Here is a 24,126-nt window from a genome sequence, read left to right as displayed (position 1 = left end):
AAAGTTTGGAAAGTACAAATGTGTAAAAATATCGAGTGTTAGTTCTATCACTAATAATTTATTCTCTTAACACCCTTGCAAAGCGCACTACCACAGTTATTTCAATTTTGAAGGTTAAAAAGAATCTATAAACCAATAGACATTTCTAAACTTCTAAGCAAGGAATATCTTTACCAAAACAAAACCCCATGAGAATTTTGTTTGTGCTTTAACAACTCATTCTTCTGTGCACTCATTCCTTATACTCCATCCAAAACCCATCGAAGGACAACTAAAGAAATATCATCAAAACAGCACCATCAGGAGAAAATGATTTTTAGAGACATTAAAAAAAAATGCTTTAGGGACTTATGAATTCATTTAAGTTTTTTTTTAATTATACGTTTTCAAAAATAAAACCAAAACATAAAGTAGCAACTACAGTACTGCTACTGTAATCCCTGCTTCTCAAAGCAACCCATTTTAAACTTTATTAGCTTTTGTTTTCTTTTTGATGTTTAATTTCATGTTTTAAAATAGCATGGTTTGTTGTTCCATATTTATTCTTAAATTTTGGACATTATATATTGACTGATCTCTAACTGAAGATCAGATTTATTTTTATTACATTACGGCCCCTGAAATAAAAATTTCCCCACTAACCCAATAATACAGCCCAATGAAATTGCTTATAATTGCATTTATTATATATGTGTATTGTCTATATAGGAATTACTCCCAGTTGAGCCACCTATTATATTATGCTCATTTCTTGTAGACAATTTTCTTATGTAACATTTGGAACTCATTTATCAGAATTGGCTTAATCATAAACCTAATTTCATGATACGCTTTCATTACTTATTTTATGTCTGATTTTATTATTTAATTTAATGTCTTTTTTATTTAATTCAATTAATTATTACAATAAATACTATAAAACTGTCATGCATTCAAGATAGCACATTGAAGATAGCTTAAATTCAACCACTTAAACTGTCTTTCTGCCTTCTCTGAAAATATCATCCTGAATTCAATTTTCATCATCCTCTTGTTTTTAGATAATATATTAAGTTCATTTGTTTTAATGTTATACACATATTGTGTTATAGTATATAATATTTAGTGACTTACATTTTCATTTAACATTAAATGAAATTTTGAATTAAGGTTGATCCACATTATGTTTTCTGAAAGTTATTTGTTTTCACTGCTATGGCATACAATGTAATGTAAAAGAATTTATTCATGTACATCTGCTAATGGGCCTAAATTGCTTTCAGTTTTTAACTATTCTGTCCAATTTGGCTCTGAATACTCTTATACATGTCTGTATTTGTAGTGTACAAAATAATTCTTTTTGTAATATGTCTCAGAGTGGCACTGATATATGTTCAACTTTAAAAGGTAATGTAAATTTCCCAATTTGTACATGCCATTTTACACTCTCAAAAATATGTATAAGGGGGTCACATCCTCTCCTATATTGGGAAGCCCTGACGTTAGTTTTATTAATCAAGTATATCTAAGGTGATATCCTACTGTGATTTTGATTTACTTTCCCCAGATTGTCAGTGATAGTGATAGTGAGCTTCTCCTCATATGTCTACTGACAGTATATTTCTTTTTCTGACAAATACTCAAACATGTCCACTGCCAATATATCTACAAGGCTGTTTATGGTTTATTTATTGATCTGCAAGAGCTTTTTATATTTTCTCTAGGCCAGTCTTTGTCAGTCGTGGTGGTTGCAAATGTATTCTATCAGTTCATAAGTTTTCTTTTTCACTCTTTTAAGAAGTCCTTGAGTAAACAAAATCTTTAACTTAGTTGCATTTTCCTATAATAATGGCATTTTGGAACTTACTTAAACTAATTTTCCCTACCCCAGTTACTAAGATATTCACATTTTTCTCTATATATAATCTGGCATAATCTTTGTGAATGTTATTAGGTAAGAATGGAATTTCTTCTTTTTTGCTATTATACCTATTTATTTTAGTTCCATTTATGGAGTAACCTCCTGTTTTCTCACTAACATGCTAACCACTAACAAATATCAAAATTGAATATGTCAATGAGTTTAGTTTGGACCCTGTATACAATTTCATTGATCAAACTGTCTACACTTTTAATAATGTCTCATTGTCTTAATTGCTATAACTTTATAATAAGTTCTGTTCTCTGAATAACAATATCTTTTCCCTGTTATTACTCTTCCAATAGGTTCTGGTTATTACTGACCTTGATTTTCCAAATAAATGTTGGGATTTTCTTAATAAGACCTGCAAAATCTATGCAGGAATTTTAACTAGAATTAAAGTTTTTGAGAGTAATTTTGGGAAGTTTCAGATCATTAAAATATTTGTTTCTATTCATGTACATGGGATGTATTTCCATTTATGTAGATCTGTTTTATTTCTCTTAATAACTTTTATGAACTTTTCCTGTAGCAATCTTGTAATTGTTTTTTTTTAGATTAATTCCAAGATATATATTGTTCCTAGATACCTTGGAAATAGTTTCTTATGTTTAATTAAGTTATCCATATCTTCATATCTGGGAAATAGAAACTTAATTTACATTATATAGTAACCTTAATTCCAGCAAGCTTCCTAATTTCTCTTATTATTTTCAACAATTCATCTACATATTATTTGGCTTTTTTCATAGAAGTTGTCATCTTCAAAAAAAGATGTTCTATTTCCTCTCTTCCTAACTTCCCACAAAGATGGGTTCGAGTATTAACCCCTGGTCTTGTTGATGTTAACTCATTTGTAAGCACCATCTTTGAAGATTATTTAAACATCCTAGGAATTTCCATCAATTCCTAGTTTTTTCTGAATGCTTTTATCAGTACAAGATATTAAACTTTGTCAAAAGACATGAGCATCTGTTTTCCTTTCATCATTTTATTAAAGTGGTGTATACATTCATTTATTTTCTTATGATGAACCACCTGTGTATACTTAGGGAGTACCCCACTTGATTGTGGTATTTAATTCTTTTTAATGTCCTTTTGGAATTGATTTGCTAGTATCTTGTTTAGGATTTTTTACATCTATATTTATAAAGTATATGATTTGTTAATTTCTTTCTTACAGTATTTTCCTCTAGCTATGATTTTAGGAAGATATTGGCTTCATAGAAAGAATAAGGATGTGCTCCCTCCACTTCAAGTTTTTAGACAAATTTGAGCAGGATTGATGTTACTTTTAGGAGTGGTTGGCAAAATTTATGACTCATGCAGTGTGATCATGGGCTTCTCTTTTGGGGGATGTTTTGATTCCTAATGCAATCACGTTACTTATTATTGGTGGGTTGAGATCTAGTTCTTCTTGAGTCAGTTTAGATAGTTTATACGTTTCTAGAAGTTTATGCAATTTCAGCTAACATATACAATATGTTGTTTCTTCATCGTGTCCTCTTATAGTCCTTTTTATTTCTGTGGAGTCAGTAATAATGTCCCCTTTCATTACAGATGCTAGCTATTTGTGCCCCCTTCCTTTTTGCTGTCTGTCCAGTTAAGGCTTTTCAGTTTTGTTGCTCTTTCCAAGAATTGACTTCAGTTTCTTTGATTCTCTCTATTGTTTTGTTTTTATTCTCTATTTCATTTTTCTCCTTTCTCATTTTTGTTTTTCCCTTCCTTTGTCTTCCTTTGTGCTTAGTTTGTTCTTCCTTTTCCAGTTTCTCCAGTTGTGCAGCCTGGTCACTGACTTGAGATATGCTTTGTTAATATAAATATTTATAGCTGTAAATTTCATTCTTAGCTCTGTCTTTGTTGCTTCTCATAAGTATTGTTATGTTTTGTTTTCATTTTAACTCACTTCAGGATATATCTTATTTTTCCTTATTATTACTTCTTTGACCCATTGATTGTGTTATTTTTTAAATGTCTACATATGTGTGAATTTTTTAGTTCTCCCTCTAAGTCCTAGTTTCATTCCATTATGATCAGAGAAGATACAATGCATGATGTCAATATTTTTAAATTTATGAGATTTATTTTGTGATTTAACATATGGTATATCCCAGAGAATAATCTATGTGCAGTAGAGAAGAATGTGTATTTTGCTGCTATTGGGTGAAGTGTTCTAAATATATCTGTTAGTTCCAGTTGACTTATAGTGTCATGAAAATGTTCAATTTCTTTTTAATTTGTCTAGATGAATAATTCATTGTTTGAAAGTGATTTACTGAATTCTCCTGCTATTAATTTAGAAGCTTGTATTTTTCCTTTCAAATCTGTCAATATTTGCTTCATATATTTCGGAGCTCTGCTGTTAGATGTATGTATTTGTGTGTGTGTGTTTATAATTGTTTTGTCTTCTTGTTGAATAGACCCTTTTATCAGTATACATTTATCATCTTTGTCCCTTATAACAGTATTCAATGTAAAATTTATTTTATCTGATATTAGCATAGATATATCAGCCTGCTTTTGTTTACTTTTTGCATGGTATGTTTCTTCCAATCTTTTCAACTTCAACTAACTTGTGTCTCTGAATTGAAAGTGAGCTTCTTGCAAACAACACATCATTGAGCCAAGTCCTTTTATACATTCTGCTGATCTTTGCCATGTGACTTAAGAGCTTAATCCATCTACACTTAAAGTAACGGTATTAGGTGTTAAGCTGCCACACTGCGATATACCAGAAATGGAATGGCTTTTAAAAAGGGAATTTAATAAGTCGCAAGTTTACTGTTATAAGGCTATAAATATGTCCAAACTAAGGCATCCAAGGAAAGATACCTTAATTCAAAGAGGGCTCATAGGTCTGGAACACCTCTGTCAGCTGGGAAGTCATGTGGTTGGCATTTGGTGGTTCCTTGTTCCTGGGCTCCATGTCTTCACCCTCAGTGTCTGTGGGAGTTCTTCACTTTGCTTCTATAGGACTATCATCTCTTGGCTTCCTTTGGCTCTCTCCACATTCTGGCTTGCTTAACATCTCATGGCAATAGTCTCCAGGTATCTCTAAACATCCCTATTCTCTGCCTGTCAGATCTACTCTGAAGTTTCTGTCAGCTCTTTCACTGTCAACTCTGGCTCTCTCCAAAATGTTTCATTTTTTAAAGGATTCCAGTAAACTAATCAAGTCCTACCTGGAATGGGTGGAGTCACAACTGCATGTAATAAAAAGGTCGCACATTCAATTGGGCATGCCACATCTCCATGGAGATAATCTAATCAAAGTGTCTGCCCTACAGTATTGCATTAGGATTAGAGGAAATAGCTACACTCACAAGATTGAATCAGAATTAAAACATGGCTTTTCTGAAGTACATAATACTTTCAAACTTGCACATTCCACCTTCTGGACTCCTCCCCCTCTAAAAAATAGGGGTTTTTTCCATATAAAAAATGCATTCTCTCCATCATAATATTACAAAAGCCTTAAGCCATATCAGTAACAATACAAATTCAATACAAAGTTAAACCCAGTACAAAATTTCATCAAAGTCTGTTACAAACATTGTCTGTTCTAAGGCAAAAATTTTCTTCCTGCTCTGTAAAACTCAGAACAAGTTATCTTTTGTCAATATACAAAGGAGGGGCAGTCATAGCATACATGTTTCCATTGCCATAGGGAGAAATCGAAAGGTAAACAGGGATCACTGGACCCAAACAATTCCCAAAACTACAGGGTAAATTCCAATGGATTTCCAAGTCTGAAAATCATTAATCTTTGGGATTAAAGAGTCCCACCCTTTCCAAGGAGCTATGCAGTGACTTTGCTTTCACCAAACACTGTGGTGGTTGTAATCTTGGAGGATATTGGGGAGACCACCTTCTACTCGGCTCCACCCTCTCCAAGATTTGGGGCACAACACCAGGGTCTCTGTCATCTCCAGGACATAACACAACCCCTCCAGAGCAATGGAATGGCAGCCAGGCTCCCCACAATCTTCAGTTTATGCATTCTATCTTCTTCAACGCCTGATGTGACACAACTCTTCCTAAGCAATGAAGTGGAAGGCACAACATCTGCTTCTGGGGCAAACTCACCATCTCTACATTTATGGGTGGGTCTGCTCTCCTGGTCTGAGATTTCCTGGCTCCAGACCTCAGCTTCCAGTCCTACCTTTGATGCCATTTTCCTTCAGTTTGTCTCTTTTCTATGGCTTTTAGTTCAGACTTGCAGTGGCTCTGTTTATAAAGATCACAAGACACTCTTGTTGGTTTTCTATGCAATATACTTGGATCCTACCCATCAGACAGTAGGACTTTCCATAAATCCTTCTTGGATAACTCTGTCTCAAAACCTCACTTTCCTGTAATGGCTGACTGCTTCCACATTTGGATAAATCCTCACATGGGGCCCTATTCACTAGGATGCACTTTTTGGAAGCCCTGATTTTTCCAGAACATCAATTTCTGTTTACTTTGTAACAAACAGTTCAGCCTTCCACTTATCTCTTTCCTCTCACATTTTACTATGAGCTTCAAGGAGCAGCCAGACTGCATTTTCCACATTTAGTTTGGAAATTTCTTATGCTAAATATCCAAGTTTATGACTCTGAAATTCTACCTTCCATCTAATTCCAGAACTAAATTTTGTCAAATTTTCTGCCACTTGAAAACAAGGGTCATTTTCCTTCCAGTTTGCCATGACATGTGCATCATTTCTGTCTAAAGTGTCATCGGACAAATCCCCAGAGTCCATATTTCTACCAACATTCATTTCATAGAATTTTAGTCCTTCTCTATCAAGTCTCTCACAACTCTTCCAGACCCTTCCTTATAACCATTTAAAAAGCTGCTCCAACATGTTTGGTATTTGCAAACTGAAGCACCCACTTCTATGATACCAAGATCTGCATTAGTTAATTAAGCTGCCAGAATGCAATATACCAGAAATGGAATGGCTTTTAAAAACAGAATCAAATAAATGGCAAGTTTACAGTTCTAAGCCTATAAAAATGTTCAAACTAAGGCATCCATGTAAAGATACCTTAATTCAAGGAAGGTTGACACGTCAGGAACATCTCTGCGGGCTGGAAGGTCATGTGGCTGGCATCTGCTGGTCCCTTGCTCCTTGGCTCCATTGCTTTCAGCCTCTGTTCTTGTGTAGTCTCCTCATTTTGCTTTTCTGGGGCTAACTTTTATCTTCTGGTTTCTCTCAGCTCTCTCCAGGTTCTGGCTTGCTTAATATCTCATGGTGACATCTGATGGACTCCAACATCTCCAAACATCTGTGCCTCTGTTCTCTGCCTGTCAGCTCTGCTCCAAGGTTTCTTCTGGATCTCTCTCTGTCAGCTATGGCTCTTTCCAAACTCTTTCTTCTTTTAAAGGATGCCAGTAAACCAATCAAGACCTGCCTGTAATAGGCAGAGGCACAAATCCATCTAATCAAAAGGTCACACACACAATTGGATACGCCACATCTGTGTGGAGATAATCTAATCAAAGTGTCTGCCCAACAATATTGAATTAGGATTACAAGAAATGGCTGCCCCCCACAAGATTCAAACAGGATTAAAACATGGCTTTTCTGGGGTGCATAGTACTTTCAAACTGGCACAGTAAGTACTGATCATACGACATTCTTCTTCTTCTTACTAGTAAGTCTTGTAATTCTTATAATGTTATGGTGTCTCAATTTTTCAGTTAATGACTATGTTCACATTTATTTGTTATTACTTTGAAACATCCTGAGATTTTCTCATTTTTTATAATGCATTTTTCATCAATTTTATTTGTGGTTTTCATAGGGTTTAATTTTAACATCCTGTATCTAAATGATCACGTGTGGCTTGATACCAACTTAACTCAATAGTGTGCACATCCATTCTTTCCCTTGACCCTCTCTTCCCCATTTTGGGGGTATACTTTTTACAAATTATATCTTCATGCATCATATGTCTAAAACTGTAGATTTACCATTACTTTTATGTATTTACATGTATAGTTTCTAATAAGTAAAATACAAAGTTACATACCAAAAATATAATGCAATAGTACATTTATAAGTACTCATATGGGTGTCTTTACAGACATCTTTATTTCTTTATTATGCTTTAATCTGTGGCCTATTGCTCTCTCTTTTCAGTTTATCCATCATTGTTTGTAGGGCAGTTCTAATGGTGATGTTCTCCCTCAGCTGCTGTTTGCCTAGGAATATCTTAATCTGTCCTTCATTTTGAAAGACAGTCTCACTGAGATTCTTGGTAGGCAATTGTTTTATTTCAGCACTAGAAAGCATTTCTCCTACTGCTCTCTTGCTTCAATGGCTTACAATGAGATATCAGAATTAATACTATTGGGCTCCTTCTGGGACTCCCATAATGAATATTTTGGCATACTTGATGATGGCCCACATAAATCACAGGCTCTATTTACTTTTTCATAATCTTTTATTTCTGCTCCAGTTTTAGTTTCTTGATGGCTAAAGCAAATGCCATGTAACAGTTTAGTTTAAACTGTGGGAATTTATTGGCTCATAGTTTTGAGGCTAGGAGAAGTCCAAAATCAAATCATCATCAAGTCAATGTTTTTTTCCCAGAGACTATAGTGTTCTGGGGCTGGCTGCTGGAGATCCTGATCTTTGGCTCTTCTGTTTCATAACAATGCACATGGAGTTCTCTCCTGACTTCTGACTTTTATTCTAGGTTCTGTTGACTTTATTGGCTATTCCCTCTGGCTTCTCTTTCTCTCTAGCCTTTCCTATAATGCCTTCAGTAATAGGATTAAGGCACCCTTATTCAGTTGAGCCATGCTGTAACTGAACTAACCTTATCAAAAGGTCCTGCTTACAATGTGTTCACATCCACAAGAATGGATGAAGTTTAAAACATGTTTTTCTGGAGTACATAGTTCCAAGCTACCACAGTCTGCCCTGAGGACTCCAAAAAGAGATGTTCTTTCCATATGCAGAACGGATTCCTTCCATCACAACTCCAAAGGCCTGAAGTCATTTTAGCAACAATGTTAAGTCAAAGTCTTGTCAAATTTGGATATGGGTGTAATCAGTCTTGGGGCACAATTCTCTGTCTGTGGACCTGTAAAACCCAGAAAACAAGTTACCTGCTTCCAATATGCACCAGTGGTACAGGCATAGGATAAATACTTACCCTTCAGAAAGGGTAATTTGAAAGGAAACTAGAGCTCCTGTGTGTCTTATAATTCTGAAAACCAGGAGGGCAAACCCCATTCAATTTCAAGGTCTGAGACTATATATATATATAGTCTATATCTATAGTCTACATCTATAGACTCAATTGCACAAACGTATGTGTATGTGTGTGTTTAATGTAAATTTACTACAGGAATTGGCTTACATGGCCCTGGGGATGGGAAAATCTGAATTCCATAGGGCAGGCTGCAAGCTGGGAACTCCAATGAAATTTTTTTTTATTAATTCTTCAGGAGACGCTGGCTGGCTGAGGTAGAAATGAACATTCTTCCTTCTGAATGCTGAAATCATCAGTTCTTCATTTAAGGCCTTTGACTGATTGTCTGAGAATTCTCTCATTGTTGAACACAAACTCCTTAGTTGGTTTTAGATGTAATCAGCCATGGATGCAATCAAGTAAATAAATGTTGCAAAGCCATGCTGAAAAACTATTGTTTAGAGTTCATTGAAAATTCTGGTAACATATTTAAATCTCCAACTACATAATATATCTCTCTAAATATATTACTCATAGGCCTTGCTGGAAATTGTGGGTAGTTTTCCAAGTGTCAGGAGGAATATTTGGGATTTGATACATGAACATGTTAATCTTAATTGAATAAGTCTCAGTTTAGCCACAAGATCTTTAATATATTGACTTACCTTTTCAATACATGCAGGAAAATTCCTATAATTACCTGCTCATGAGACCAAATTCCCTTATTAAGAAATTGATTCTAAATTTCAACTTCTGTTTTAAAAAAAGTAAAGATCAAATTATAGCTTGAAAATAAATTAATGCTTTCCTTGTGGATGCATCAAGAAACACATTCGGTTCCACTGATCAAGTATGTACATAGCACTCACTCTCTGCCAGGACCACACTTCAAAATTGGGACTACAAAAATAAAGATGTACCAACAATGAGGGTATATAATCCTCACTTCTTAGGTATTTACCACTAAGTGACCCATTTAAATAAGAACATGCAATCTTCAGTCTGATCAATCATTAAGCTATCAAAATGTGTTTTGATGCATTAAACTTATCAAGTATTTGACCCTAAACTAGATCTTTGACCTCAGTTCCTTCTAGGAAACTTGACTCATGCTTCTGACTTTTGCTATACCTGTTTTTGGTTTTGTTTTGGTTGCTTTGTTTTGTTGTTTGGAACACTTTTTTCTTATATATCTGTATGATTTATTCCTTCATCTCATCAGGTCTCCAGCTCCCACTTATTAGGCAGTTCTTCCTTGAAAACTTTATGTAAAATTGAATTCTTTTGTCCATGCTTTCAATTTCCCTTTATCATTCTCCACAAATTTACCCAGTTTCATTTATTTAAATATTATATTTTGTTTGCTTATTCATTGACTTTCACTCTTCCTTCAACTAAAATGTCAGCTTTGTTATGGCAAGGACTTTGAATGATTTATTCCCTTCAATTTATCCAGACTCCATGAATGTTATGATTTTTGATTAATTATTTATAAGGAATGTAATAAATATTTAGTGAAAGCTCAATATGTCTAATTATATTTAACAGACCCTACCTTAGAAGAGTGCCAATTCTCATTCTATTTTAAGTGTACCATAGTTCTATTGAAAGTAAGCTCCAGATCTGTTGTTCTATTCTCATTAGTATTATATATTTTTTCCTTCTGTAATGCAAGAAATTGGGTCCAAAACAGTTTCATAGGATAGGATTTCAAAGCTAATAATAAGTGTCCCTTTAATACTTTGGTGGTTGAAAGCCAGCATAGAGTAAGTAAATTCATGAAACTTTTATTTTCATGAACTTGAAAGGGATAGAAGAGAAAATCAATATAATATTTGTTTTATTCTCTCTAGAGGAAATAATTACTCAGATTTTTGATGCCACATCACTTTTTAAAGCCAAATAGAACAAAATACTAGATAAAAAAATATTTGTTTCCCATGATGCCTTCAAATGAAATGACAAACAAGAACTGAATATCCACATTAGCAGAGGGCATCTTCAGAATTTTAAGAAGGAATTGTTTATAATAAGGCAAATTTTGATCAAAGTAATTCCATATTTTTAAACATTTTAATAATCAAATTGCTTTATTTTCAGTGTTTGTTTTGGAGCACACATTTTCATTATTAAAAAGCATGACATTATATAAGCCATGCTATAATGGGGTTCGAGCTTGGGTCTCTGTTTTGAGCTTTTTCATGTCTTGTAGCTCTGACAATTGACATTTTTCTATTTATGGATTTTCCAAACTAGAGAAGTCATAATTCAAGTCACATATAATTTAAATAAGTTCAGGCTTATGCTTTTGACCAAGGTTTTACCTATTATAAAAAATTATACCTTACTAAGTAGCTATAATTCTCTAGATGCACCTGCCCGAAGTTTCTCTCATCAAGCACTACTCTACAGTTACTTCGTATCTGACATATGATCTTAAGGATTTTCTGTGAAGTAACTGATAGATTTATATTAAATGACCACGATGATACCAAATGAACCCTTTGATCTTTCAACATTCTTACCCTGAATGTAATGGAATTTATCATTAAAGCATCCCCATTGGTGGGCTTCATCACTCCTCCCAGCTCCATGGACAAGGAGAAAAGTCTTTTAGTTGTTAATCAGAAGGATTTTCAGAAACGCTTGTAGACCCTTGGTTAGATCTTGATTCATGCTTTGCATGTAAACATAAACAGGAAGACAGAAAGGAGCAGCAGAAATTATCATAAATGCACACCAACTAGATTTTTCTCAAAATTATTTACACATACTTATAATTTAAGATATTATGGTATGTAGATTGCAAACTAGATGGAAACTGAATAAAAATATGGACTTTATTATCATTGTTGGCTATTACCATTTCACCCTTGATATCCTCTGTCTCTCATTCTCTCTGTTTCTTTTTCCCAAGTGTGCATTTATTACCGTAAGGATATCTATGGTTTATGAATGACCAACAGCTTCTCAGCAATAGCTGAGCATTATTGCATTTGATCATAAGAATAAAATGTAAGGATATTTTGAAGGAGATGTGGTTCTAAGTTATTATGTAAATTCCTTAAAGGCAAAGAGTAACCACAAGCTAAAATCACAGAGCTCTTGATGGTTTCCTTTCCAGTACAATACACAGGGCCGCCATAGCCAGTTTCTTATGATATGCCCCAAAACAAAAGTTATCTTTGAGTTTCAATGAAGAATAAAAACATAGAAATTATTTTCTATCTCTGACTAGAAACATTTATAATTGACCTTTTGCTTATTTCTTATTTTTATAAGATCCAAAATATTCTAAAGAAAGAATAATCACATATATATTTATTTTTACAACAGATTGACTAATGGAATTCCTGATAAAGCATAGAAATCTGAAATTAAAAAGTATAAAATACTTTTATAGCTCAGAAACAGTGACTATTTTAGAACAGAAATGATGAATATCTAAAAGTATCCTACTTTGTATATCAAAGTAGGATACTTTGTATCACTGCACCAATTATTTTATAGCTTATCATTAAAAACTACATTTTCAAAAGGTTGCTAATTATACTTATCTTCACATAGTTGGCATAAACTGGAGCTCTAATTCTTCCAGCTCTTCATTATCTACCATCTGTTAAATAAAAATCATTCTTTTATATTTAAAATGTAAGGGCTTTTACAACAAGTAACTCTATGAAACATACTACTTTGGAGTAATTATTCTCATACTAGTTTTGAAGAACTGGTCTGTGGCTATCAGCAAAATTATCAGCTCATTCACATACAGTGTCTTTGAAACGAATAGACTTGGAAAAATAATAAGTCTTTTAAAATGCATTTATACAGAAATTAACGCTCTTAATGTGAATATAAATATTATGGAGCAAATTCTATAGCTTGCAATGCTGATTAGTTGAGTGAATATTTCCTTTGAATGCTGTTGCACAAAAAGTATGTGGGACATACTTAATTTCTTTAAATGACTCCATTGGAAAAACAATGCCCTGCTTATATTATATCAGGGAATTATTAGTCCTTTCCAAGTTAACTCTATATAATTTGGATAAATACAATCCATATGCATTTTACAAATAAATACAGCAGCAGTGCAAAGATGGTAAAATAATTATTTCCTAACAAGAATAATCAGAAAATGTGGTCAAATGTAAATATAAAAAAGCAGTTACCAATTATTTCATCAGAGATTTAACTTGGAAAACAAGATTAATTTGTATACTAATAAATATAAAAATATGATCTTAATTTTTATTATTGCTTTGAAACCAGTAACATATGGTTACTAAACATAGCATCATTTTTAAAGGAAAATTTACAATAATATATATATATATAGTTGCACATATATATATAGAACATATATATATATATAATTAATGAATGAGTGTCTTTTACTCTTTTTTTTTTTTTGGCATGTGGAGGGTCAGGAAATCAAACCCAGGTCTCCAGCTCGGCAGGCGAGAATTCTTGCCACTGAGCCACCATTGCACCACCCTGTCTTTTACTTTTAAATATGCACTTGCATTTTAAAAGAAACTGTTTGTCCTATTATAACAAGGAAACAAAGGGTTAAATGAAGATATTGTCAATCTTTTTTAATTCCGTTTTTTCCCTAATAATCTGAATGTCCTTTCTTTCCTTGTCTAATCTGAATCCCGAGAACCATAATAGCTCCACTAATAAAGTAATGAATATCAACTTCTCTGAGATTCTAAAATAAGAAATGATAGTAATAAAAATGAACATTTTATTCACTAATTTGATTAAGATACAGCATATACTTGATCACAGTTAAACCCTTCATTTACTATAGGAATTACAGTATTTTTTTTTCTTTGTTAAGTATTGCACTCAAAATATTTTAAGGAAGGCAGTTATTCATAGCTACAGTATCGGTAAATTACCCTGATATCGATGCAACTATCTCTTGAAATATCTATATGTAGTGCTGGCAATAGAACTATTTTCTCCTAGTTCTGCCGTTCCTCCATTTTTACTAAAAATGCTGACTAGAGTTAACTTCCTGTTAGTAGAAGTTGATATAGAAGCTTATTGATTACTAATTGTTTTCCAAGGGCTGTAAAACGATTTCATTCCAAAATAGGATACTCAGTTATAATAGAGCATTTGGAATTAGATTTGGTTAAATTGATCTAAAAACAATTAGAAAGTTTGCATTGCAAGCTCTTTTAAATAAGATTCTCCCTAACTGAACAAATCAAGCTGAATAAAGTTGAAATCATCTCAGGCTTATTATTCCACAACTTCTATTCTACTGAATGAATCTAATTTTAGCATATTTAGTTTTAATTTATATCTGGTTGGATAAATAAAATTCAGTGAAAATTTAAATAAAATTCTTCAGAAATGCAAGTTTTCATCATGTGAAAAGCAAATTCATTTTCTTAACTATATTCCCACTTTTCCATCTTAGCTGCATTAGCTACCAAAATCTAGAGTTATATATCAGTATAAGAGTAAATGAGAATATTATGACTAAAGATTGAAAGTAGAATTTCTCTAAGCATATTGTTTATTTTATGGGAAGCTGAAGTGAATAAGTTCAGGACGTTTATCTCCTTTAATACTGCTTCCTCAATTTGTTCCTAATAAATGGTGGAAGTTTATGGAAAATATATGCATATTAATTGCTGCTGGTACAGAAGGAAGAAATATAAGTTTATGATATCCTTAATATAGTCTTTCAAAAGATGTATAAATGCCTACAACTAATTTATTCATGACCTTATTTACAAATGGATCTCTTGAAATTACATCATTAAACAGATTAGATACACTGTAGTTTCTAACAATCTTATAAATTGAAAGAAAATTATACTTCAAAATATGATATCTTGGAGTAATAAAGCAAAATCATTTTCAGTTAGAAAATTTTTACTTATAATAGCATTCTTATTATTACATGCCATTTTTCTATAATTAATTTTTTCCTTTACTCTTCAATAGTGATGATGGGTATATAAATGTTCCAATAAAGTAAGAATCATGTTGAGACATATCTTGGATGTTTTGTAATATAATAGCTCCTTTGTAATGTAATAAACAAAACCACCTATGTAGTAGCTCCCTGAATTTTTAATCCTGCCATTATCAAAATACAGACATAATATTTGAGTTATTTTTCAGTTATGAATCTAAGGAACCATTCCTTTAACTAATGGTACTGTCCATGATAGATTTTCAATAAATGCTATTTGTTGAATATTCATTGTAATCAAAAGTGCATAGTTTGATGAAGGAAAACCTTTAAAGGAAGTAGTGAGGAAAATATGGTTCCTTTTGAGGTTAAAATTTACCAGAAGATATATGCAACATCAGCTTTAAATGCTATGGCAATAAATGAAGATCATCCAAATGTCAACAAGTAGAGGTCACTTATTCAGAATATATGATAGCACTCGAGTCAGCCACCATCACTTGTGTTTGGGCAAAGACTGAAAGACAGCCAATAGATTGGGAAAATTTTATAGCAATAACAAAGAAAGGACTCAGATGTACTCTGCTCAGAGTTTACTGGGATGGGGATGATGTAGCAGGCTAACTAGAAGTAAGGCATCCTATAGGACTGGTTTGGGAAGCATATCTGTTTCTTTAGTTGGTCCTTAGTTGGAAGTGGGGACATAAAGTAGGGAAGTGGGCATTTGTTTACCAAACCCTGACTATTCTGGGTGGTTGCTGCAGAGGTTGTGATTGTTTTCTTGGACTGGCCGCTGAAGAAGCTGTGACATGGCTTCCTGATTTAGTTGCTGCAGAGGCTGTAGGTCAGATTTCCATTTTTGTATAAGGTCTGGCTATTGTCTGTTTATATATTCAGCCTCATAACGCTGATATAGATGCACATGTAGATGCTGAGCAATATAGATACTGGCAGATAAGGAAAGTTTTGGTTTAAAGATAGAGTAAAACATTGACATGTTCCTCCTAGATGTATAAAACTGCATTTTATCAGAAATAGAGCATGAAAGAGACATGCACATCATTTAAAACATAATGATCTGGTCCTGAGCCAAACTTGATAGTGTACGGTTTCTAAATCAATGTGACTCTTCATGGCCTCTCTCTTTACAAACGACTTTATGAATTCTCTCAAAGTGCTCACTGATATTTTGACACTTAGATACGAGACAAAATTTATAACCCCCCAATTTCTTTGGTTAGTAAAAATAGCTTCCCTATAATTTGCATTACACCTTTTTTTTTTCTGTATTTAGACATGTTCTCATTATTGAAGTTACTTAGATATATTTTTAATTTCTAAATTTATGTCTACTTTATTGCTAAGGTTATACTTTATTTCAGTTTCTTTTCTCTGGAATGGTCAAGGTTCTCTACAGTTTTAAAACTGATAAATGTATACTGAATTAAGGAAAAAAAAAGTTCTTCCTTTTATTAGGCATCTATTTCTATGTTCCATTATAACAGACAAGTTTAACACAGCATCACAAAAGGTCCTTTCTCATTATTTCTGGCCAGAGGTGAGTCATTCATTGGTAATAGAGGATTGATGGAAGCACTTACGTGTGCAAGATCACATTTGTTAATACCCTGTGTACTGCATCACTCTTAGTCTTATAAAACAAGTCTATATTCATATATTTAAAGTAGTGCATAAAATCTCCACTTTAATTTTGTCAAATTCAGTATTGGATAAAGTGAAATATTGCATAGAAGATGGAGAATGGTCCTACCAAGTTTTCTCAGAAGATGTGCACAGTGTCAAACTCTTCTGAAAAATATGGTCAGGAAAAGAAATGTGCATCTTGATAAACATATTCTGAAGCAATGTATTTGATGCTCTTTTCAATATGAATTTTTCTCCTATTGAAGTACTTTTAGATTTTTATTTTATCTTTGAACTGATTCTCAGTTTATGGATTTAGAAAATAGCACTTTTTAGTATGACATAAGTAAGTATTAGAACAACATTTAAATTTAAGTACATCACAATTGGGGGAATTTGAAAACAATCTGGTTCTTAAATAGTATTTTGTGATCATGAATGTTGATAAGCATTCATTACCTTAAACATACATGAGGTGATGTAGGAAAATGTACTTCTTCTTGGGAGATGAATGTGTCAATATTTGGGAGATAATCATCATGGTATCAGCAATTAACTTTCAAATAATTCAGAAAACATAACATAATATACATGGATGGATAGGTAGATAATCATATAACATAAGGTAAAATGAAATTTTCACATATTTTATTAAGACATAATGAAAGTATGACCACTGGTGTATTTAATTTTATGCAAGGATTTAGATAATATTTCAGTAATCATTAAGTAAGCATTGTTCTCAAATTTTTAATTATATTATGAGGCTAACATTACCCGAATACCAAAACCAAAAGAATGGAATTGGACCACTAACTCACATCATGTATAAAAATTAACTCAAAATGGATCAAGAATCTAAATATCGGGGGGTCAAGATGGCGGCTTAGTAAGGTACGTGTGTCTTGGTTCCTCCTCCAGAGCAACTACTAGGTGACCAGAAACAGTGCAGAACAGCTCCCGGGGCCACGGCAGGGACCGGACACACCAGTGTCCGGTGTCTCGTATCTACCCCAGTCTGGACTGGCTGGACCAGCTGCGAGACCCTGCTGCAGTGAGCTCCCTGAGCAGCGCGCTTCCCTGGGCCACGGTGGCTGGCGGCCGGTGCTACCCCCTCCCTCCTTCCCGGACCAGCTGAGAGTCTTGGAGAGGCAAGTTTCCCAAGTTGAGGCAGCTGGCGGCCGGCACCCCTCTCTCGCGGGTGGCTTCCCGGACTGGCTACGAGTCTCGGATCAGTGAGTACCCCAATCCGCGGTGGCCGGCGACCGGCGCCCCTCCCCAACAGGCGGCTTCCCAGTCCGGGGGTGAGTCTTGGATCAGCGAGTTCCCCAAGCTGTGGCAGCCGGCACCCCTCCCCCACAGGCGGCTGCCCGGAAGGAGAGGAGGGGGTTTTCAACAGTGGCAGGGACTGGGTCCAACCAAACACCAATAGTGGCATTAATAAAGGAGCCACAACATCATTTGCTGGTGGGACCTGCAGACAGACAAGCGCCACATACTGGGCAGGATGAAAAAAACAGAGCCCAGAGACTTCACAGGAAAATCTTTCAACCTGCTGGGTCTCACACTCAGGGAAATCTGATTAAATGTCCAGACGCCAGCAAAAAATAACAAATGACATCAGGAAAATTGAAGATATGGCCCAGTCAAAGGAACAAACCAATAGTTCAAATGAGATACAGGAGCTGAGACAACTAATTCTGAATATATGAACAGAAATGGAAAACCTCTTCAAAAACCAAATCAATAACTTGAGGGAGGACATGAGGAAGGCAAGGGATGAACAAAAAGAAGAAATGGAAAGTCTGAAGAAACAAATCACAGAACTTATGGGAATGAAAGATACAGTAGAAAAGATGAAAAAAAACAACGGAAACCTACAATGGTAGATTTCAAGAGACAGAGGTTAGAATTAGTGAACTGGAGGATGGAACATCTGAAATCCAAAAAGAAATAGAAACTATAGGGAAAAGAATGGAAAAATTTGAGCAGGGGCTCAGGGAATTGAATGATAATATGAAGCACACAAATATACATGTTGTGGGTGTCCCAGAAGGAGAAGAGAAGGGAAAAGGAGGAGAAAAACTAATGGAAGAAATTATCACTGAAAATTTCCCAACTCTTATGAAAGACCTAAAACTACAGATCCAAGAAGTGCAGCACACCCCAAAGAGAATAGATCCAAGTAGGCGTTCTCCAAGACACTTACTAGTTAGAATGTCAGAGGTCAAAGAGAAAGAGAGGATCTTGAAAGCAGCAAGAGAAAAACAATCCATCAGATACAAGGGAAACCCAATAAGATTATGTGTAGATTTCTCAGCAGAAACCATGGAGGCAAGAAGACAGTGGGATGATATATTTAAATTACTAAAAGAGAAAAACTGCCAACCAAGAATTCTATATCCAGCAAAATTGGCCTTCAAAAATGAGGGAGAAATTAAAACATTTTCAGACAAAAAGTCACTGAGAGAATTTGTGACCAAGAGACCAGCTCTGCAAGAAATACTAAAGGGAGCACTAGATTCAGATATGAAAAGACAGAAGAGAGAGGTGTGGAGAAGAGTGTAGAAAGAAGGAAAGTCAGATATGATATATACAATACAAAAGGCAAAATGGTAGAGGAAAGTATTACCCAAACAGTAATAACACTAAATGTTAATGGACTGAATTCCCCAATCAAAAGACATAGACTGGCAGAATGGATTAAAAAACAGGATCCTTCTATATGCTGTCTACAGGAAACACATCTTAGACCCAAAGATAAACATAGGTTGAAAGTGAAAGGTTGGGAAAAGATATTTCATACAAATACCAACCAGAAAAGAGCAGTGGTAGCTATACTAATATCCAACAAATTAGACTTCAAATGTAAAACAGTTAAAAGAGACAAAGAAGGATACTATCTACTAATAAAAGGAACAATTCAACAAGAAGACATAACAATCTTAAATATTCATGCACCGAATCAGAATGCCCCCAAATACATTAAGAATACACTACAAATACTGAAAAGGGAAATAGACACATCTACCATAATAGTTGGAGATTTCAATTCCCCACTCTCATCAATGGACAGAACATCTAGACAGAGTATCAATAAAGAAACAGAGAATTTGAATATTACAATAAATGAGCTAGACTTAAAAGAAATTTATAGGACATTACACCCCACAACAGCAGGATACACCTTTTTCTCAAGTGCTCATGGATCATTCTTGAAGATAGACCATATCCTGGGTCACAAAGCAAGTCTCAACAAATTTAAAAAGATTGAAATCATACACAACACTTTCTCAGATCATAAAGGAATGAAGTTGGAAATCAGTAATAGGCGGAGTGCCAGAAAATTCACAAATACATGGAGGCTCAACAACACACTCTTAAACAACCAGTGGGTCAAGGAAGAAATTACAAGAGAAATTAGTAAATATCTCGAGGCGAATGAAAATGAAAACACAACATATCAAAACTTATGGGACACAGCAAAGGCAGTGCTAAGAGGGAAATTTATTGCCCTAAATGCCTATATCAGAAAAGAAGAAAGGGCAAAAATTCGGGAATTAACTGTCCACTTGCAAGAACTGGAGAAAGAACAGCAAACTGACCCCAAAGCAAGCAAAAGGAAAGAAATAACAAAGATTAGAGCAGAAATAAATGAAATTGAGAACATGAAAACAACTGAGAAAATCAATAAAACCAGAAGTTGGTTCTATGAGAAAATCAACAAGATTGATGGGCCCTTAGCAAGACTGAAAGAAAGAAGAGAGAGGACGCAAATAAATAAGATCAGAAATGGAAGAGGAGACATAACCACTGACACACAGAAATAAAGGAGGTAATAACAGGATACTATGAACAACTTTATGCTAATAAATACAACAATGTAGATGAAATGGACAACTTCCTAGAAAGGCATGAACAACGAACTTTGACTCAAGAAGAAATAGACGACCTCAACAAACCAATCACAAGTAAAGAAATTGAATCAGTCATTCAAAAGCCTTCCAAAAAGAAAAGTCCAGGACCAGATGACTTCACATGTGAATTCTACCAAACATTCCAGAAAGAATCAGTACCAACTCTGATCAAACTCTTCAAAAAAATTGAAGTGGAGGGAAAGCTACCTAATTCATTCTATGAAGCCAACATCACCCTCATACCAAAACCAGGCAAAGATGTTACAAAAAAAAGAAAACTACAGACCAATCTCTCTAATGAATATAGATGCAAAAATCCTCAACAAAATTCTAGCAAATCAAATCCAGCAACACATTAAAAGAATTATACATCATGACCAAGTAGGATTCATCCCAGGTATGCAAGGATGGTTCAACATAAGAAAATCAATTAATGTAATACACCATATCAACAAATCAAAGCAGAAAAATCACATGATCATCTCAAATGATGCAGAGAAGGCATATGACAAGATTCAACATCCTTTCCTGTTGAAAACACTTCAAAGGATAGGAATACAAGGGAACCTCCTTAAAATGATAGAGGGAATATATGAAAAACCCACAGCTAATATCATCCTCAATGGGGAAAAATTGAAAACTTTCCCCCTAAGACCAGGAACAAGATAAGGATGTCCATTATCACCACTGTTATTCAACATCATGTTGGAAGTTCTAACCAGAGCAATTAGACAAGAAAAAGAAATACAAGGCATCAAAATTGGAAAGGAAGAAGTAAAACTATCACTGTTTGCAGATGATATGATACTATACATCGAAAACCATGAAAAATCCACAGCAAAACTACTAGAGCTAATAAATGAGTACAGCAAAGTAGCAGATTACAAGATCAACATTCAAAAATCTGTAGTGTTTCTATACACTAGCAATGAACAAGCTGGGGGGGAAATCAAGATGTGAATTCCATTTACAATTCCAGCTAAAAGAATAAAATACTTAGGAATAAATTTAACGAAAGAGGCAAAAGACCTATACAAAGAAAACTACAAAAAACTGTTAAAAGAAATCACAGAAGACCTAAATAGATGGAAGGGCATACCGTGTTCATGGATTGGAAGACTAAATATAGTTAAGATGTCAATTCTACCTAAATTGATTTACAGATTCAATGCAATACCAATCAAAATCCCAGCAACTTATTTTTCAGAAATAGAAAAACCAATAAACAAATTTATCTGGAAGGGCAGGGTGCCCCGAATTGCTAAAAGTATCTTGAGGAAAAAAAACGAAGCTAGAGGTCTCACGCTGTCAGACTTTAAGGCATATTATGAAGCCACAGTGGTCAAAACAGCATGGTACTGGCAAAAAGATAGATATATCGACCAATGGAATCGAATAGAGTGCTCAGATATAGACCCTCTCATCTATGGACATTTGATCTTTGATAAGGCAGTCAAGCCAACTCACCTGGGACAGAACAGTCTCTTCAATAAATGGTGCCTAGAGAACTGGATAGCCATATGCAAAAGAATGAAAGAGGACCCCTATCTCACACCCTATACAAAAGTTAACTCAAAATGGATCAAAGATCTAAGCATTAGGTCTAAGACCATAAAACAGTTAGAGGAAAATGTAGGGAGATATCTTATGAATCTTACAATTGGAGGCAGTTTTATGGACCTTAAACCTAAAGCAAGAGTACTGAAGAAGGAAATAAATAAATGGGAGCTCCTCAAAATTAAACACTTTTGTGCCTCAAAGAACTTCATCAAGAAAATAGAAAGACAGCCTACACAATGGGAGACAATATTTGGAAACGACATATCGGATAAAGGTCTAGTATCCAGAATTTATAAAGAGATTGTTCAACTCAACAACAAAAAGACAGCCAATCCAATTACAAAATGGGAAAAAGACTTGAACAGACACCTCTCAGAAGAGGAAATACAAATGGCCAAAAGGCACATGAAGAGATGCTCAATGTCTCTGGCCATTAGAGAAATGCAAATCAAAACCACAATGAGATATCATCTCACACCCACCAGAATGGCCATTATCAACAAAACAGAAAATGACAAGTGCTGGAGAGGATGTGGAGAAAGAGTCACACTTATCCACTGTTGGTGGGAATGTCAAATGGTGCAACTGCTGTGGAAGGCAGTTTGGTGGTTCCTCAAAAAGCTGAATATAGAATTGCCATACAACCCAGCAATACCATTGCTAGGTATCTACTCAGAGGACTTAAAGGCAAAGACACAAACGGACATTTGCACACCAATGTTTATAGCAGCATTATTTACAATTGCAAAGAGATGGAAACAGCCAAAATGTTCATCAACAGACAAGTGGCTAAACAAACTGTGGTGTATACATATAGTGGTATATTATGCAGCTTTAAGACAGAATAACCCCATGAAGCATGTAATAACATGGATGGACCTAGAGAACATTATGCTGAGTGAGACTAGCCAAAAACTAAAGGACAAATACTCTATGGTCCCACTGATGTGAACCGACATTAGAGAATAAACTTGGAATATGTCATTGGTAACAGAGACCATCAGGAGATAGAAATAGGGTAAGATAATGGGTAACTGGAGCTGAAGGGATACAGACCGTGCAACAAGACTGGATACAGAGACTCAGAAATGGACAGCACAATACTACCTAACTGTAATGTAATTATGTTAAAACACTGAATGAAGCTGCATCTGAGGTATAGTTTTTTTTTTAATTTTTTATTTTTTTATTCTTTTCTCTCTATTATCGTTTTATTTCTTTTTCTGTTGTCTTTCTATTTCTTTTTCTAAATTGATGCAAATGTACTAAGAAATGATGAATATGCATCTATGGATGATATTAAGAATTACTGATTGTATATGTAGAATGGAATGATTTCTAAATGTTGTGTTAGTTAATTTTTTTAATCAATAATAAAAAGAGAATCTAAATATAAGAGTTGAAACCATAAAATTCCTAGAAGAAACATAAGGAGAAATCTTCATAACCTTTTACTAGGTAATGGTTTCTTAGATATGTACCAAAAGCACATGCAACAAAAGAAAAAATATATATAAAATAGGCCATCACAATTTAAAACTCTTGCACATTAAAAGACACTATCAACAAACTGAAATGACAGCCTTCAGATTGGGAGAAAATAATTGTTGAGCATATATCTGATAATATTTTAGGATCGAGTATATATACACGATTGCTACAACTAAACAACAAAAAGACAAATAACCCAATTAAAAAAATGGACAAAAGACATTTGAATGGACATTATTCCCAAGAAGATTATAAATGGCCAATAAGCCCTTTAAAGATATTTAAGATCATTGGTCATGAGGAGATACAAATTAAGACTCCAATGAGATATCACTTCATACTCACTAGAACGGCTGTTTTATATATATATATAACAGAAAATAATAAATATTGGTAAGGATACAGAGATATAAGAACAATTATGATATTGTAAAATAGTATAGTCACTGTGATAATTGGTTTGGAATTTCCTCAGAAAGTTGA

The sequence above is a fragment of the Tamandua tetradactyla genome, chromosome 14 (assembly GCF_023851605.1).
Source record: "Tamandua tetradactyla isolate mTamTet1 chromosome 14, mTamTet1.pri, whole genome shotgun sequence".
Lineage (NCBI taxonomy): Eukaryota > Metazoa > Chordata > Mammalia > Pilosa > Myrmecophagidae > Tamandua > Tamandua tetradactyla.
The sequence above is the reverse complement of the archived record's forward strand: the minus strand, read 5'-3'. Positions refer to the sequence as shown.